This window comes from Oryx dammah, unplaced genomic scaffold (genome assembly GCF_014754425.2).
Source record: "Oryx dammah isolate SB20612 unplaced genomic scaffold, SCBI_Odam_1.1 HiC_scaffold_2, whole genome shotgun sequence".
NCBI lineage: Eukaryota > Metazoa > Chordata > Mammalia > Artiodactyla > Bovidae > Oryx > Oryx dammah.
In genome coordinates, this window is record NW_024070186.1 from 134,826,082 (window position 1) to 134,833,041 (window position 6,960).

Here is a 6,960-nt window from a genome sequence, read left to right on the forward strand (position 1 = left end):
CCATAAAGAAAACGAAAAGACAATCTACTGACAGAAAAAAATATTTGCAAAGGCTGAAACAGACAAGGGCTTAAAATAATGACAACATTAAATTGGATAAGGATGTATAACAATAGGACCTTTATTCACTGCTGATGGAAATATAAAATGTTACAGACATTTTGGAATATGGCTTGGAATTTACTTGAAAAAATAAAGATACTATTACCATGCAATCCAGCAACTGAGCTCCTTGGTATTTAAAGGAGGTGAAAACTTATTTCCACTGAAAAACTTGTATTGAGATATTTACAGCAGATTTACTTACAATAGTCAAAACTTGGAAGCAACCAAGATGTCCTTCAGTAAGTGAATGGATAAATGAACTGTAGTGCATCCAAATGGAATATTATTCAGCACCAGAAATAAATCTGTTGTCAAGCCATAGAATGATATGGAGAAAACTTAAATGCATATTACTAAGTAAAAAAAGCCAATCTGAAAAATCTAATTACAGTATGATTGCAACTATATGATATTCTATATAAGCCAAAATTATGGAAACAATAAAGAGATCACTGGTTGCTAAGGGTCAGGGGAGGTAAGGATGAATAATCAGGACACAGATGATTTTTAGGACTGTGAAACTACTCTGTATGATACTGCAATGGAATATACAAGCCAGTATACATTTATCCAAACTCCTAGAAAGTATAACACCAAGGGTAAAGCCTAATATAAGCCATGAGTAGACTTTGGGTGATAATGATGTGTTTCACTGTGGATTCATTAGTTGTAACAAAATACTCCTCCGGTGGGGGATGTTAGTAACAGGGGAGGCTATGCATGTATGTGGGCTTCCCAGGTAACACTAGTGGTAAAAAACCTGCTTGCCAGTGCAGGAGATGTAAGAGACACAGGTTCAATCCCTGGGTTGAGAAGATCTCCTAGAGGAGGGCATGGCAACCCACTTCTGTATTCTGGACTGGAGAATCCCATGGACAGAGGAGCCTGGTGGGCTACAGTCCATAGGGTCACAAGAGTGGGAAAGGACTGAAGCAACTTACCATGCATGCTTGCATGTATATGTGAAGGAAGCAGGTATATGTGAGCCTTCTGTACCTTATCCTCAAATTTGCTGTGAACTTAAAACTTCTCTAAAAAATGAAAGTCTATTTTAAAAATGCTTTAAATAAACTCTAAGAAGATAAGCCTTGCTTATTGGATAGCTTTGAGTGCTGCTTGGTCCATTTCTCCAAAGGTCTGTCTAATCCAGTTTGAGAAACAAAACCAGAGACAGGCAGGGTGTTTGCGACCTGAAAAATTATCAATGCATGCTATCGTACACCTTTACAACCCTAAGTGAAGCCAGTTCATGTTCCTGTGGAACGCTGAATTCTGAGCAGCATGGTCTCCTAGCGGGTTTACTGGAAATACCAGTAGAGGATAACTTGAACAATTGACCTGTGGTGAAAACTCAGATGATTCCCACACTTTAAACGTCCATCAAAGGAAAATGGCTTCACTTATAGTTTTTTTTCTTTCTTTTTTTTTATTGTTCAGACACAATACTGAATCCCTCTTCCCTGCTAATAGGTCAATTGCTCAGACTTTGTTTTTTTGGAGTCAAAATAATATAAAACTTGTACTGTGAATTTCATCATTCAAAACTAGTAAAACGATAACACATACAGCTCGTGGTATCTGTAGGCTTTATACAGGTTAACTCATTTAATCCTGATAGTCGCCTATGAGGTGAATACTATCGTTATGTCCACTTTACAAAAGAAGGGTTTGGGACACAGAGAACAAAAGTAACTTTTCCAGTGGTCCCAAAGCTGGTCAGTGGATGAGCAGGTATTTGAACCAGTCAGCTTACCTTCAGAGTTGTTCTTTTAACAACTGTGCTAAGCTGACTTGAGATTGTTCTATTTCAAATCGTTCTATAAATTTGAGTTACTTCAAGTCTATATGTGGCCTAGAATTATCCTTGGAAGTATATCTGGGCCAAAGTAGTCTCAGGTACAGACTATAGAGAAGTTGGTTCTTTAATTCTGTTTCCATTCTGCTGTGTACTCAGTCACTCAGTCATGTCTGACTCTGTGACCCCATGGACGGCTGCCCACCAGGCTCCTCTGTCCATGGGATTTCCCAGGCAAGAATACTGGAGTGGGTTGCCATTTCCTCCTTCAGGAGATTTTCCTGACTCAGGGTCGAACCCACGTCTCTTGCACTGCAGGCAAGTTCTTTACCTCTGAGCCACTGGGGTTGACATTCTGCTGTATTCTCTCTAATTCAGTGACATTCTCAGAGTTTCTGGATTTCTTCTCCACATCAGATTTACCACAGGCATATCCTATTGTGCCCTTCAAACACATCCCATATTTCTATTATACTTTTTCTGCTTGAACTCCCATTTTTAACTTGTTGAATCACTCAGTCATTTTCAGTGCTTATTCTGGGAGGAAATCTTTGATCAGCCCCTTTTTCACTTCAGAAAATACCTCAGTTTCTAGTCAGCCTTGTGTTTGTTGCCCTGATCTATTTTGACAGCAGTGGCTGAGTGAACTGGTATCTAGTGACTGGAAAACAAGACCATGCAAGGAGCAGCAATGCCAGTGAGGGTGTTCTCTTTTGAAGGGTGTGTGCATGTGAAAGTCTTTCTCAGACTTGGCCTATCTGTGCAAGTTGGAAGGAAATATTCTGTGGTTCTTCTGCACTTTCATGAAGAACTTAGCTCATTCAATAAGCACTTGTCGTTTCTTTATGAAATGAGTAGATCTTGGCAGGCTAGTATTAATTTGTATGTATTATAAAAGTTTGAAGCATCACTATGTACAAAGCTAGTGGAGGAGATGGAATTCCAGTTGAGCTATTTTGAATCCTAAAAGATGATGCTATTAAAGTGCTGCACTCAATATGCCAGCAAATTTGGAAAACTCAGCAGTGGCCACAGGACTGGAAGAGGTCAGTTTTCACTCCAATCCCAGAGAAAGACAGTGCCAAAGAAGGTTCAAACTACTGCACAATTGCACTCATCTCACATGCTAGCAACTGTTCTCAAAATATAGCTCAAAATTCTTCAACAGTGTGTGAACCGAGAACTTTCAGGTGTTCAAGCTGGATTTAGAAAAGGCAGAGGAATCAGAGATCAAATTGCCAACATCCATTAGGTCATAGAGAAAGCAAGAGAGTTCCAAAAAAAAATCTCAGTTCAGTTCAGTTCAGTTGCTCAGTCGTGTCCGACTCTTTGAGACCCCATGAATTGCAGCATGCCAGGCTTCCCTGTCTATCACCAACTCCCGGAGTTCACTCAGACTCACGTCCATCGAGTCCGTGATGCCATTCAGCAATCTCATCCTCTGTCATCCCCTTCTCCTCCTGCCCTCAATCCCTCCCAGCATCAGAGTCTTTTCCAATGAGTCAACTCTTCACATGAGGTGGCCAAAGTACTGGAGTTTCAGCTTTAGCATCATTCCTTCCAAAGAACACCCAGGGCTGGTCTCCTTCAGAATGGATTGGTTGGATCTCCTTGCAACCCAAGGGATTCTCAAGAGTCTTCTCCAACACCACAGTTCAAAAGCACCAATTCTTCAGTGCTCAGCCTTATTCACATCATGAACAGTATTTAAAAAAAAAAAACAAAAAACAACCATCTACTTCTGCCTTATTGATTACACCAAAGCCTTTGACTGTGTGGATCACAACAAACTGTGGAAAATTCTTCAATAGATGGAAATACTAGATCACTTTACCTGCCTCCCGACAAACCTGTATGCAGGTCAAGAAGCAGCAATTAGAACTGGACAAGGAACAATGGACTGGTTCCAAATTGGGAAAGGAGTATGTCAAGGCTGTATATTATCACCCTGTTTGTTTAAATTCTATGCGGAGTACATCACGAGAAACGCTGGGCTGAAAGAAGCACAAGCTGGAATCAAGATTGCCTGGAGAAATATCAGTAACCTCATATATGCAGATGACACCACCCTTATGGCAGAAAGTGAAGAGGGATTCAAGAGCCTCACGATGAAAGTGAAAGAGGAGAATGAATGCTGGTCTAAAATTCAACATTCAAACAACTAAGATCATGGCAAGGTGGCTTCTCTCGGCCGCCCTGACCTCGGACGAGGGGTGTCTCCTCCTGGCCGCCACTGACCTCGGACGCAGGGTGGCTCCTCTTGGCCATTCCTGTGCTGTGGTAGCCTGAGAAGCCCCCTCGTGCCCAAGGCCAGGGGTGGTGACCCTGGGGAGCCACCCCGAGCCAGAAGCCAGGGCTGGCAGCCATGAGGAGCAACCCCAGGAGTGGTGGCTGTGCAGGCACAGGAGGGCCTAGAGGAGCTATCCCACGTTGAATGTCAGGAACAGTGGCGGTAAGGAGATACCCCTCGTCCAAGGTAAGGAGCAGCAGCTGTGCTTTGCTGGAGCAGCCATGAAGAGATACCCCATGCCTAAGGTAAGAGAAACCCAAGTAAGATGGTAGGTGTTGCCAGAGGGCATCACAGGCAGACACACTGAAAAAATACAGAAAACTAGTCAATCTAATCACACTAGGACCACAGCCTTGTCTAACTCAATGAAACCAAGCCATGCCTGCGGGGCAACCCAAGACGGGCGGGTCATGGTGGAGAGGTCTGACAGAATGTGGTCCACTGGAGAAGGGAATGGCAAGCCACTTTAGTATTCTTGCCTTGAGAATCCCATGAACACTATGAAAAGGCAAAATGATAGGATACCAAAAGAGGAACTCCCCAGGTCATTAGGTGCCCAATATGCTACTGGAGATCAGTGGAGAAATAACTCAAGAAAGAATGAAAGGATGAAGCCAAAGCAAAAACAATACCCAGTTGTGGATGTGACTGGTGATAGAAGCAAGATCCAATGCTGTAAAGAGCAATATTGCACAGGAACCTGGAATGTCAGGTCCATGAATTAAGGCAAATTGGAAGTGGTCAAACAAGAGATGGCAAGAGTGAACGTCGACATTCTAGGAATCAGCGAACTAAAATGGACAGGAATGGGTGAATTTAACTCAGATGACCATTATATCTACTACTATGGGCAGGAATCTGTCAGAAGAAATGGAGTAGCCATCATGGTCAACAAAAGAGTCTGAAATGCAGTACTTGGATGCAATCTCAAAAACGACAGAATGATCTCTGTTCATCTCCAAGGCAAACCATTCAATATCACAGTTATCCAAGTCTATGCCCCAACCAGTAATGCTGAACAAACTGAAATTGAATGGTTTTCTGAAGACCTACAAGACCTTTTAGAACTAACACCCAAAAAAGATGTCCTTTTCATTATAGGGGACTGGAATGCAAAAGTAGGAAGTCAAGAAACACCTGGAGTAACAGGCAAATTTGGCCTTGGAATGTGGAATGAAGCAGGGCAAAGACTAATAGAGTTTTGCCAAGAAAATGCACTGGTCATAGCAAACACCCTCTTCCAACAACACAAGAGAAGACTCTACACATGGACATCACCAGATGGTCAACACCGAAATCAGATTGATTATATTCTTTGCAGCCAAAGATGGAGAAGCTCCATACAGTCAACAAAAACAAGACGAGGAGCTGACTGTGGCTCAGATCATGATTTCTTATTGCCAAATTCAGACTAAAATTAAAGAAAGTAGGGAAAACCGCTAGACCATTCAGGGATGACCTAAATCAAATCCCTTATGACTATACAGTGGAAGTGAGAAATAGATTTAAGGGCCTAGATCTGATAGATAGAGTGCCTGATGAACTATGGACTGAGGTTCATGACATTGTACAGGAGACAGGGATCAAGACCATCCCCATGGAAAAGAAATGCAAAAAAGCAAAATGGCTGTCTGGGGAGGCCTTACAAATAGCTGTGAAAAGAAGAGAAGTGAAAAGCAAAGGAGAAAAGGAAAGATATAAGCATCTGAATGCAGAGTTCCAAAGAATAGCAAGAAGAGATAAGAAAGCCTTCTTCAGCAATCAATGCAAAGAAATAGAGGAAAACAACAGAATGGGAAAGACTAGAGATCTCTTCAAGAAAATTAGAGATACCAAGGGAACATTTAATGCAAAGATCTCAATAAAGATGGGCTCGAAATGGTATGGACCTAACAGAAGCTGAAGATATTAAGAAGAGGGGGCAAGAATACATGGAAGAACTGTACAAAAAAGATCTTCACGACCCAGATAATCATGATGATGTGATCACTAATCTATAGCCAGACATCTTGGAATGTGAAGTCAAGTGGGCCTTAGAAAGCATCACTATGAACAAAGCTAGTGGAGGTGATGGAATTCCAGTTGAGCTGTTTCAAATCCTGAAAGATGATGCTGTGAAAGTGCTGCAGTCAATATGCCAGCAAATTTGGAAAACTCAACAGTGGCCACAGGACTGGAAAAGGTCAGTTTTCATTCCAATCCCAAAGAAAGGCAATGTCAAAGAATGCTCAAACTACTGCACAATTGCACTCATCTCACACACTAGTAAAAGTGATGCTCAAAATTCTCCAAGCCAGGCTTCAGCAATACATGAACCGTGAACTCCCTGATGTTCAAGCTGGTTTTAGAAAAGGCAGAGGACCAGAGATCAAATTGCCAACATCCACTGGATCATTGAAAAAGCAAGAGAGTTCCAGAAAAACATCTATTTCTGCTTTATTGACTATGCCAAAGCCTTTGATTGTGTGGATCACCAGAAACTGTGGAAAATTCTGAAAGAGATGGGGATACCAGATGACCTAACCTGCCTCTTGAGAAATCTGTATGCAGGTCAGGAAGCAAGAGTTAGAACTGGACATGGAACAACAGACTGGTTCCAAATAGGACAAGGAGTACGTCAAGGCTGTATATTGTCACCCTGCTTATTTAACTTATATGCAGAGTACATCATGAGAAACGCTGGGCTGGAAGAAGCACAAGCTGGAATCAAGATTGCCGGGAGGAATATCAATAACCTCAGATATGCAGATGACACCACCCTTATGGCAGA